This window comes from Sciurus carolinensis, chromosome 9, assembly GCF_902686445.1.
Source record: "Sciurus carolinensis chromosome 9, mSciCar1.2, whole genome shotgun sequence".
NCBI lineage: Eukaryota > Metazoa > Chordata > Mammalia > Rodentia > Sciuridae > Sciurus > Sciurus carolinensis.
Genome location: NC_062221.1, coordinates 113581010 through 113594045, shown reverse-complemented (window position 1 = coordinate 113594045; position 13036 = coordinate 113581010). Strand labels below are relative to the sequence as shown.

The following is a 13036-nucleotide window of genomic DNA, read 5'->3' as shown; positions in this document are numbered from 1 at the left end:
CCTCTCCTAGATAATATTCAGATTCATAACTCTTTGTGCCCATCAAACGTTCCACAGCTGAATGCACCAGATCATCTCTCAATACAACAACCTATGGGTATTTGCATATTCACTTTGTAAATGGATGGTTCTAGCACAGTAAAAGCATTCTTTTTTTTTTTTTTTTTCACTTTATAGAAAAACTAAGGAGAAAGAACAAAGATTTCCCATTGACCTTCTCCTTAGTTTCTCTTGAAGTGTTAATATCAGGATTAGTGTGGCAAATTTGTTACAATTGATGAATCCATATTAATATGTTATTAACTGAAGTCCATTGTTTCCATTGGAGTTCCCTCTTTATATTACATGTTGATGAATGTGTAACGTGTGCCCATAGTTACAGCCTCAGGTAACACAGTTGCACTGCCACATAGCTCCCTGCACCCTTGCCTTGACCTGCCACAAGCACCTGCCAAACATCATTCTCTTGGCTGTTGCCATAGTTTTTTCTTTTCCAGAGTGTTCTATACTTGAATTCCATCAGTATGCAACCTTTTTAGAGTGACTTCTTTCCCTTAGTAATATACATTTAAGGTTTCTCCATGTCTTTTTGTGGCTTGAAAGCTCCATTCTTTTTAATAGCTTAATAATAATCCATTTATGATACCCATTCACTAATTGAAAGCCATCTTGGTTGCTTCCAAGTGTGGGTTATTATGAATAAAGTTGCCACAAACATTAGTGTGCAGATTTTTGTGTGGACACAAGTTTTCTTTCCTTTGTTTTAATCGTTTTTTCCCCATAATTTAAATTTCCCAATACTCCTCTACCCAAGAAAAGCTGAACCATTCTTTTTAACCATCCATTGCTTTGGCTGCATAGCTCAGGGCAGACTAAGTTATGTAGCAGTGTCACACATTAAATTCTCAGGGAGAACCATAGGTTTATTTTATATTCTCAATAGCTCTCCATCTTGGTCCATTCGTTCCACCTCATCCTCACTCTGTCATCCAATAGGGTGGAGACCCCAGTAACTGGAAATGTTTATCATGCCAGAGGGGAAAGAGCACTGATTTTTAAAAGACTTAACCGTTCTCACATCACACTAATCAATGCATTGGTCTGCTTCACTTCGGAGATGGGAAATGTCATTATAGATTGTACATGGAAAGGAAAAACCAGAAATATTGAATAACATTGAATATTATACTTTTTAATACCTGATTTTCTGGCACATAGAACAATGATCTTTTAATCTATAAATTATATAAGTGTTACTTGATTATATTTTAATATTTGCCCTCCCTTCTCTGACTATAGATAATAGGTTAGAATCTAAAATTAACTAGTTTTATGGACTCAAACAACATTTACTAGTCCAGAGGAAAAGATGTAATTTGTGAGATAAACTTTATAGAGTTACTGGAAGGAAGATGAGCAGGACTAAGTAATTGTTAGGATTTGGCATTGCTGACACTGACTCAGAATAACTGACAATGAATTGTTTTCATCTAGGCTCTGTGTAAGAATATTATAACTATAGATATCCATGTGTATGTATGTATGTATATATATATATATATATACATATATATATATATAAATTGATTTTATTATTTTAGTTTATTTTATTATTTATTTTAAATTTTATTTCTCAAACAGGATATTCCATTTGAACCTAAACATATCCTGAAGCAAATTTAAACTCAGAAGACAATTTTGGTGATCATTTTGATTCATTTAATTTCCCTTGAATTTTTAAGCTAAATTGAAACTTTTTCAAGATGTCTCCTCTTCACATACTTTTCTGAATTTCCCATCAATTTTATAAACAAACATAATTTCTGTGATTGAAAATCCCACTTTCTGAAAATTCTGTTTCCACATATGAACAGCTTCTAGAACTAGGTATTCACTCCTTGAATAATCCATCTCGAGAAACTTCCTTGCTTAAACTGTTGACTGTGAGAAAGTTGTTCTCACTTCCTTTTTTATTTTCTGTCTTAGTATCACTGTGGTCAACAACCTAGTCCCTACTACTATTTGGGCCTGTACTCAGCAGGAGCCAGAATCATTCCTGTACTTCTTATATTTCCTACTCCAACAGAGTTCTCCAAAGTTCCTATCTCAAATCTCTATTTTCCTTGTTGTCTTTCCTCTGAGCCTTTTCAGAGGTTTCTTCAGGGTTTTTCATCCTCCCTCCTCTCAACCCCTATCTCTGGGGGAAGAAAGAGGTGGCATGGAGACCACATCAATCATTCTGTGATCATGACAGCAAGGAACAAGATGGCAGAAGAGATTGTCCCCTACAGCATGACACACATGGGTTGCAGTTTCCCACCCATTTTAAGGAGGAACCCTGGGAACTTGCATACAGTAGAAAACAAGACATTGAAATCAAGCTCCTGGTACTTAAGATCCAGATCCACCATAAATCAGGCATGAGTTTGTCTTGAGTCTCAGATTCTTGGTCTGAAGAAGAGTTCAGTACCCTCGTACACTGGATTGTGACTGGGATCACAAGGTGGATTAAACATGAGAGCATTTTATAAAGTGCTAGTCACATGTCTCTTTTCCAAAAAGTGTGTTTATATTTTCAAACCACAGCAATTATACTTGTTCATACAACTTATGGGAAATTCAGAAAAATGCACAGAGAATAAAAATGACCTATAATTCTAACAACAAACACAAATGCTGTTAGTTATCTCTACTAATATAAAATGCTATTACTACTTTCTTCTACTTGTCTAACAATTATGCATTTGTGTTTAATATTGTCAGAATTATGCTCTGTATATAGCTTGTATCTTTATGTGGCAGATTCTATTTTTTCAAAAACAGGCACACTTTATTTCTAGTGTCAGAACGTTGCCTCTCCATACCAGATCAGGTCTTATTTTTCCCTCCACATGTAACTGGTCAGACATTGTGATTGCATGGTGAATAGAAAAAGGCAAAATTCACATTGCAAGGTCATAAAAGGTGATGTGGCTCCTATCTGGCTCTCACTCTTAGGAGACTGACCCCTGGGAACCCAGCTTTGGTCACAGCTCAGTCACATTGAGACCCCGTGTGTAGATGTTCTCACCAACAATATCAGATGCTGTACAGATGACTCTAGCCTCTAAGCTGCTCTATGTGATGTCAACTCTAGTAGAAATAAGTGTCTCTATCAAGCCCTGCCAAAATTACAGATTTATGAGTGAAACAGATATTGCCATTACTTCACTGAAATGCTGTATGCACATTTTTTATGTTTTTAACAATTTCATATCAACAACTTGATCAAATTGTGTATATGTATGAATATGGCATAATGAATCCAACTACTATTCTAATTGTAATCTACCAAAAACATAAAAAATAAAAACCTTAATTTTACATCGATTTCATATGTTGGCACATCATTCACATCATAAATTTTTTTAAAGTTGTTGCATATTCAGAGTCGCTCTTCACATCACTTTTTATGCGATGGTACATGTTATTAAAAACATTTTTGCACACACATTTTGAGTTTTGCATTTCTGATTATTTCCATAGAACAGATTCTTAGAAAACAAAAGTAAATGATTTGGGGCTGGGGTTGTGGTTCAGTGGTAGAGTGCTTACCTGACATGTGTCATCCTCGGCACCACATAAAATAAAGGTATTGTGTCCATCTGCAACTAAAAAATATTTTTAAAAAAATTTTTAAAAATAATAAAGTAAATGATTAATGTACATTAATTCCATCTAATGAACTTCATTTAGCTTTCTAGAATAAAAATCACCTTAAGTATTATTTTTCCTATAGAAAAGGGACCTAAAATCCAAACTTGAAACAACTGACTCAAAATTTAGGACAATTCTTTTCCAAAGTCAGGAACATCTTCCACATTGCTTTCTGAATCACAAGCTCAGCGTGAGATTTTTATTGAGCATGATTACTTTTATCACAGCCTGTATCTCTCATCTTTGGTTCCTTTGGGTTGCTGCATGCCAGAAGTTTTCTTTCACGTGGCCTTTACCACCCAGAGATGACTGTCAAGTCACAGATTGACTGTGGTCCAAGTGAATGTCCATCTTCTAATCCCTGCAGCCTGTGAATATTACTTAAATGGTAAAAGATAACTAGTAGTTATGGTCACACTTAGGATTTTTAGATGGGGAGTTTCAAATGCAATCCTAAGTATTCTTGTAAGAGAAAGCAGTAAGAAGTTTTGATACAAAAGTAAGAGGAGAGGGCATGTGGCCAGGGAGGCGGGGATTGGAGTTTTTGGACCACAAGCCAAGTTATGCCAGCAGCCAACAGAAGTTGAAAAAGCAAGGGACAGAGTATCATAGAGCCCCTGAAGGACCCTGCTCACACCTTGATTTCGACGAAGTGAATCTAAATGAAGAAGTCTGGTCTCTAGAATAGTGTAAAAGTGAATTTCAGTTGTTTAAGCCACAGTAAATTTCTGTTGTTTGTTACACAGCCATAGGAATCTAAAATGTTGCTTTCTACTAGGTAGAAAATAAATGAACTACAGAGGAGTCCATTTTAATGCTCCAAATTCTGCTCCTCAAGTATCTTCCTAGGGTAGGTATAGGTTCCAGGAAACATGCAGAAAATATATTAGAGATATTTGTCTTTTTTAAATGTGTGTGTAAAAATTTGTTAAGTATCAAATGTTTACTGTCCTGTGGAGAATACTAAAGCAAAGATAAGATCCTGTGCTTGAGGTATTTATATTCTAAGTTGGGACACACACACACACACACACACACACACACACACACACCTATCTATATCAACAACTGGAGCAGAGTATAGAACCTTGTATTTTCTCAAAGTCCTTGCAATATGCACTTTGAAATATGCAGGAATTCAGAGCACATACACATGAAAAGTATAGTTTGACTCTTCCCCCTTTGGAGGTATAATCGTAGTCATGGAATGGAAAATAACAAGGAGTCACAGATAAGAGAGTCCCAAAGATCCTAAAGAAATAGGTTAATCTCACTGTGGCTCCTGGCATGTCACAAAACATCAGTGTGCACTAGCTTCTCTTCCCCCTCCTTGGTTAAAACTGTCCCTTTATTGTCAAGGTCTAAAAAAAGGCAAGACATAACGAATGAATCTGCAGTGATGTTTGAAAAATATGCCCTGACACATTTGGAACATACCCACTGTTCAAAATCTGCCAGCTAAGAGAAGCTGATTAGAACCCCCGTTGGCCCATGGGGAGCCCCGTCCAGGTGCCTGTTACCTGCTGCTGTCAGCTCTGCCTTGGGCCAGCATGCAGCCAGAATATCCAGTTGCCTCTCATCTTTATGTAAACATCAGACAGGGAGGCAGCACTGCTGTGGATATGAGCAGGAAGGGAAGTCTCTGCTGTCTGACAACATGACGAGACTCTCTCTTGTCCTTGGCTATAGACTTCAGTTAGGTCTTTTCAGAGATGAAGGCATCTCATTTCCTTTATGGACATCTTTGAATTTGGTCATTTTTGCGTACCTTTTCATTTGGAAGCAAAAAATATCTACTCCACACCTCCCCCTAGAAGCTTAGAACCAGAAGAGACTTAAAATGATCATCTCTGTCGGTGTGTGAATTTAAAACCAAAAGCATAATTCTAAGGTTGTTATTGTATCACCACAGGATGGATTTTAAGTGAATACTCCCATTTCCTTCCTGAGTGTAAAAAAAGGGGGGGGGGGATACCTGCCAAATTTCATTTAGCATGTATCATTTTTAATACTTCAGTACATTCTGAAATAAATCATTAATGTGATTATAAATAATAAAGCATATGAAAAGTTCTTAGGAATGAAATAAGTCAAAATGAAGCAAATGATGTTGTAAACCATAGACAAGCCATGGTCCATGGTGTAGAGAAATCCTAGTTAGAGGAAAAGCAATTCATACATATATTCATTCATTGAACAAAACATTTATTAGCACCCACTCTATAACAGCATAATATAAGGTTCTAGCACCAAGAGGAATAAGACAGACCTGGTAACTGTTCTTAGAATTTAAAATATGATTTGTTTACAGACTAATAGGGATTAACAGGGTAACCTGGCATGGTGGTGCATGCCTAAAATTCCTACTACTCAGGAGGCTGAGGTAGGAGGATCACAAGTTCAAGGCCAGCCTCAGCAATTTAGTGAGACCCTGTCTCAAAAAAAAAAAAAAAAAAAAACCAACAAAACAAAACAACAACAACAGAAAACTGGGAGTGTAGCTCAGTGATAAATCACCCTTGGGTTCAACCCCCAGTACCCACCTCACAAAAATAGACTAATGGGGGGACAAACTGCCAATTAGTGCTCTGGTAGGGTATGGTAGGACAGCATCTACCACCCAAACCTGAGAGGTAGAGGAAATACTATTTTCCTTAGAACTTTGAGTAGGGAAATGTAAACAACAATTTAGAAACAAGAGAGAGCCTGTGCCTGTGCTGTGAGACTCTAAAGGTAAAAAGAAACCTCTTGACATGAACCTTGTGGATAAAGACCATGGAAGTTATTTGTCTTAGTCAGTTTTTTTGTTTCTGGGACAAAAATATCTGAGAAAAAAAAGTTAGAGGAGGAAAGATTTATTTTGGCTTATGGTTTCAGAGGTTTCAGTCCAAGAATGGCTGGTTGGCTGGTTCCAGGCAGAAACATTATGGTGGAAGGGTGTGGCAGGGGAAAGCAGCTCAGCTCGGGGTTGCCAGAAATCAGGAGTGAGAGGAAGGGAGAAGGGACAAGGCACAACACTCCAGGTCATGCTCTACTGACCTGCTTCCTCCAAGGAGGCCTCACTGCCTGTGGTTTCCACCACCTCCCAACAATGCTATGAAATATGACCCCTCAAGGGATTAACCCATTGATGGGGTCAGAGCCCCCGTGATCCAACTACTTACCCAAGTCCCCACCTCTAAACACTGTTGCATTGGAGACCAAGTCTTTGGGGGAAGAGTTCACATCTAAGCAATACCATTCTTAAAGGTAGAAAGCAGGTTATTGATGCAATCCAGTTTATTCAGCATAAAGTTTCCTGTCTACAATGTGGAAGGCAGCTATTGGAGCCATTGAGGTGAGCAGTGGTGGTGGTAACGACAGTGACGGTGAAGATGCAGATGAATGGAGGATATGGTACATTTAGGAGAGATATTTGTCAGTCTTGATGACTGAGAGGAAAAGGGGTGGAATAAGAAAAGGATTTCAGTGCTCGCTTTGGTGGCACATATACTAAAATTGGAACAATACAGAGAAGATTAGCATGGCCCTACTCAAGGATGACACGCAAATTTGTGAAGCGTTCCATATTTTTCAAAGGACTTCAGATCAGCATACTACAGTGATGCAGCCACATCAATGTTCATAGCAGCTCAATTCACAATAGCTAGATTGTGGAACCAACCTAGATGCCCTTCAATAGATGAATGGGTAAAGAAACTGTGGTATATATATACAATGGAATATTAATCAGCCATAAAGAAGAATAAAATTATGGCATTTGCTGGTAAATGGATGAAGTTGGAAAATATCATGCTAAGTGAAATAGGCCAAGCCCCCAAAACCAAAGGCTGAATGTTTTCTCTGATAAGTGCATGATGATATATAATGAGGGGGGGGTGATGCGGGAAGAGAAGAATGAAGGAAATTTGGATGGTGTAGAGGAAAATGGGGTGGGAGGGGGTGGGGATGGAAAAACAGTAGAATGACAACAGACAGTATTACCCTATATATATGTATGATTACATGAATGGTGTGAATCTACATTGTGTACAACCATAGAAATGAAAAGTTGTACCCCATTTGTGTACAGTGAATCAAAATGTGTCTGTGAAAATAAAAAATATTTTAATTAAAAAAATAAAAAAGAAAAGGATTTCAACAAGGATGGCGCTAAGTTTTCCAGGTGAATCCACTGGGAGGTGAAATTAATGGGCTCAAGTGAAGACAGTTGAATTGGAGATGTCTAAGTCAGGTTTCAGGGACGATATTTGCAGAATTGGATAAATTGGTTATTTCAGCAGAAAGATTTGGGCCAAAGTTGTAGATTTTGGAATTGTCAGCATGCAGGTATACTGAAACCATGGAGCCAAGGAGATTGCTCAGGAACCTTGTAGATCCATCAGAGATGATCACCTGGGACAGAACCCTGAGCGATATGGGGTTTTCAGGGATGAAGAGAAGAGCATCCTGCAAGGCTAGGTAGGACAAAAACTCGGAGAATGTGGGTCATGGAAGTCCAAAGAAAAGAGTGTTTGAAGAAGGAAGGAATGGCCCATGTGTTGAACGCCACCTTGATCAATGGTATACCTAGTATATTTAACACCTGGAAAGGGTTCTTTCTGCCATATGCTAAAATTGTTTTCTGTTATCTTCATGGATGAACCAGTAATCATCTCTATTTTCTTGATGTGTTCTTTGATTTTAAAATGTGTTAAAGAAATGAATTTCAAATGAGTTCACATTTGGTAAACTATTTCAAATATGAATTAACATTTGAAATAATGAACTAAGTCAATACAGAACGTCTCACAATTTATACTCTTTCTCTGTTTTCAATTTTAAATACAAATAAAAACTCCTAGTGGTAACATAAAATGACAAAATCAAAATAATTTCTGTTTGTCTTTGCAATCTCTGCACTGTCATTGTTTATTTTGAATCTACTGATTAAACAGGGGATGTTTACTGCAGGGTTGTATACCACGGGATTGGAGACCAACTGTGCCCACAGCCAACTTGAATGACTGAATCATTATTAATTTACTTTTGAAATGAACATATGTAGCCAAGTCCCTGTGTGTCTAGGGTAGACTGCAAATGCAAGCTCCCCAAATTCACTTTCAGGGGTGTTTATTAAGGGGACAATAATAAGAGTGTGCTTATTTGAAATTTGCATATATACACTCACATATATAAATAACATTTGATAACATACACATATATAAATATTATTAAAATGCAGTGGTAACTGTAGCAATTGTTTAGAGTATTGATTCACAAAAGAGTTTTGGAAAGGAGTTTTTTTATACTCACATTTGAATTGCTGGTGTATTGCAATAATAGAAAGCTGACCACCTTTTGTTAGTTTTTATTATTATTTTTAAGATATTTATAGACAATGCACCCTGTTACTGGCTGTACCCAAGATACACTCTTCTTATTGCCCAAACTTTGAGTACAACGATGGCCCAGATGATAAGACAAATGAAGCCTGAATATTGCCTATGTAGTCACCAGAATCAGGTCAGCAGTAACCTTGACCAAGGGCGTTGCAGAGCAGTGGCGGGGGTGCCGCAGGTCACCCTGAGCTGAGGAACCAGAAGGCGGGTGAGCGGGCTGGGCAGAGACCTGCCACACTAGTCTCATTTCCTGCTCCTCCCAGGTCACCCATTCGTCCCCTCCAACCCTGCCAGTCCTACTCTCTAGGCATATTGAACTTTTCCACTCTCCCCTCTGTGCTTCACCTAGGCTTCCAGTGCTTATGTACCTTCCAGTGCTTATGTACTTCCATTCCCTGCTTGGAATGCCTCTTCCTCCTGTGGATTTCCTGCCTTGCCTCTCTCTCTATCTCTTCTCACGACCATAGCCTGCCCAGCTTTCCAAGGCAAAGAGACACTGGACCTGCAGTTCTGTGTGGGACCACAGGAACGCTAAGTAGGTTGGTGTTAGTATAAGGATGAACCACAGTCACAGGTAGGGTTGGTCGTGAGCAGGTGATTAAAGCTGAAAAGTATCATAACACCAGAGGTAATTAATTGTGGTAGTAACTCAGACCTTCAGATTCTGTGCCTCACCTCTGCTAGGCTTTCTCGGGCTTCTCCAGCACCAAACCCAGAGGGACATTTTAATTCTGTAGGTGAAAGGAAGCAAGGCCAGGTTTCTATAAGAGCAGTTTTGTCAGCTCAATCTAGAAAATCAGTTGAGCAAAGCAGGAGTTATTGTTGCTTTAATCAGTCCTACTTGCCCAGGAAAGGCTCTATTGGGTTTTCAAAATGATTGATTCAGATGCATCTCAGGATTTACATTTGTTTGGGAAAGATTGAGTTTTCAGGATGTAATCTGATACATACCTTTTCCCCTAATACCTCAACCTCTCTTTTCTTGTGCTTTGTTACATGGTCAATGACATGTAACCAGGTGGCACTTGACACTTTAAATAGCTCTAAGCAGGTCATTGTTGGCTCCAAAGTCAATCATTTGCTTGAGGAGACAAGGAAAACTGGGTTGTGACTTCATTTCCTCAGGCTTTGGACTTAGGGTTTTCCTCCCCCTTCCCTTCTCCACCTTCTTAGTTCATGAGTTACTTCATTTGTTAAATTTAAAATGGGACATCTCCGTGTTCAAGCACAGACCATGTGAATTTAGAGTCTGGTCGATAATGGAACTGCTTGAGGCTGGTGTCCCAGAGTAAAACTGGGCTCTTTATTCTGAATATTTGCCTTCAGACTGTACCAGGGGAGCTCCCAGCCTACTTAAGCTGACTCACTTTGACTCTAACAAGAGCCATTTAAATATTTGCAGTGCAGTTCTCTTCAGTGAGTTCAGTTGAATGAATAGTTGAATAAATAGTGAAAGATCAATTTCAGTGGAGGAGCAGTAATGCTCAATAATATCTTTTTAAGTATAGCAACCTTTATGACTTTCAAATATTAGAAAATCTTAACAATGTACAGCTGGCAAATGAATGTGCCCTTTTGATAATTGAATATTTTTTCTGGGAAACAAAGCTCTTTATTCAACAGCTGTCCCATCAACAGTGAAAGATACACTCAGCTGTGTAGACACTGACTATTCCTATCCACACCCCCCATGAGTTTGTTGATACATGTCTGAGCACTCTTCTTTAACATGGGTTATCCAAACCTTGAATAAATTTTTGTTACTTATTAGCAACTCAGCTAGAGTTGCACATGATAAGGTCAGGATGAGAATAATGGGATCTTGTTATTTGGTGATAAATATTTGGCAAGGAAAGATATTCTCTCTAAAATGAAACATGGAAAAATGTACTGATGTAATAGAAAGATTTTGACTTCATCCTGTCTTGGCCATTAACCCTATCACGTAGCTGTAGAGAAATCAGTTAGCATCTCTGGGCCTCAGTTTCCTCTTTGTTATAATGGAAACATTGGTTAGATCAATGGTGTTCAACTGCACCCCTAAAAGTCATAGAGTCTTTGGGGAGCTATTAAATGAATGTAGTTTGTCTTCTCCATGTCTTTTCTACAGCTTAAATTTCCTTAAGGGTTGGTATAAAGTTCTGCCATCATTTTACTTGACTATGCCATTGATCAATTTGAATTTAATGCTATTTGGTGGACTTGATGTTCTGTCTTTGACTGTTAGCCCACTTTCAACCCTACATCCTTCTGACTTGGCTTCTCTAATCCAAGGACAAAGTCAAGAACAGCCTCTCTATGAAACCTTTATTAACTATCCAACTCATACTCATTGCTTTTTTTTTTTTTCTCTGACCTTCAATGACATAAACACTTACCATCTTCTTTCATATTGTTTTATTTCTCTCTGTGTGTTATTCTTGGCTCAATGAATAGATTGCAAGTTTCATGAGTAGGTGACTGTGGCATCCACTTAATTGTCTCCCCAATGTTGTTCCCTTAGGCACAATGTAGTAGAGAACTTGGTCCTGTTTTCAACTGAAGTTTTATTCCTGAGTGGTCTAAACCAATTTTGGGAATTCTGTTGCCCTTTCTCAGGCTCTGTAACTTGAGGTTTGCCCTGAGATTGAGTTCTAGTTAGTGAAACTTAAGCCATTTGGAGGTCTACAGGGGAATTTAAGGGAAAGAAATTATTTATTCTTTTGGACAAAACCATCCCTTCTCTTTTCTCATTCTTTCTGCCCTGACCACAGGTAAGATGCCTGGAATAGCAGCAGCCATATTGCAACTATGAGGCAACCAAGATGAGGGGAAGACCAAGGAAATGTCAGAGAAGTAGAGCCCTGATCTTGATAAGTCACAAAATCAATGACATTGACTTACCCCTGGAGTTTTGTTTTGTGAAAAATTTAATTTAGGTAATGGTTAGGCTTTTAATGTGTAATAGATCATTGTCATTCATTCATTCATCAATAAATATTTATGATGTACTGGAATATCCCATATATCATGCAGGAAATACATTAGAAAAACAAAACATAAGAAGTTCCCATTCTCACAGAGGTATGTGTATTCAGCAGGGTAGTTAGTAAAATAGAAAATTATCACTAGCCATAATAAATAAGTAAATTATAAGCAATATTAGAAAATATGAAATTCTATGTAGGAAGGAAGAACAAGGAGTAGGAAGTTCACTTTGTGACCTGGCATGGTGATGTAGCAGCTAGGGAGACTGAGACGGGAGGATCGCAAGTTCAAAGCCAGCCTCCCCAAAAAGCAAGGCACTAAGCAACTCAGTGAGACCCTGTCTCTAAATAAAATACAAAATAGGGCTAGGGATGTGGTTCAGTGGTTGAGTGCCCCTGAATTCAATCCCTGGTACTCCCTGCCCCACAAAAAGGAAGCTCACTTTGGAGAGTAGGGAAGTTTGGAAAAGTGACATTTGAGCAAAAACTTGAGATATTTAGTCATATGGAAATCTGAGGGAAGAACAATTTAGGCACTGGGTGTGACCCTGGCAAAGACCTAAGACAGGAGTAATCTGATCTGCCTGAAAGAGACCAGTGTGGCTAAGAAGTGAGCAAGGAGCAAGGCGGAGACTCTGTGTGTGTTTGTGTGTGTGCGCGTGTGTGTGTGCGTGTGTGTGTGTGTGTGTGTGTGTGTGTGTGTGTGTGTGAACACGGTGGATTACGCAGAAGCCTAGATCCTCCTAAGAGCTTTACCTTTCTACTGGGTGAAATGAGGAGCCATTTGAAGGTCTTAAACAGAATTATTTTATGGTCTGACTTAACATTTAACAAGAATACCTGACTTTCTCTGTTGAATGTGGACCTAGGCGAAAGCCAGAGGAGAAGCACAGGAGGTCCCTCTGGTAATCCAGCAGGAAGGGATGCTTGCTTGGATAAGGACTGTAGCAATGAATGTAAGAGAAAGAAGGTTTTTGTTCTGGAAATATTTTA

The 13036-nt window shown here is 38.5% G+C and overlaps 1 non-coding gene across 1 annotated transcript; it reads left to right on the top strand.

Moving 5' to 3' along the window:
- Positions 1 to 7164: 7164 nt before the first annotated feature.
- Positions 7165 to 7270, top strand: LOC124993886 (U6 spliceosomal RNA). Its single transcript, XR_007110400.1, has one exon. It is a non-coding gene; the product is annotated as a U6 spliceosomal RNA (small nuclear RNA).
- Positions 7271 to 13036: the final 5766 nt, after the last annotated feature.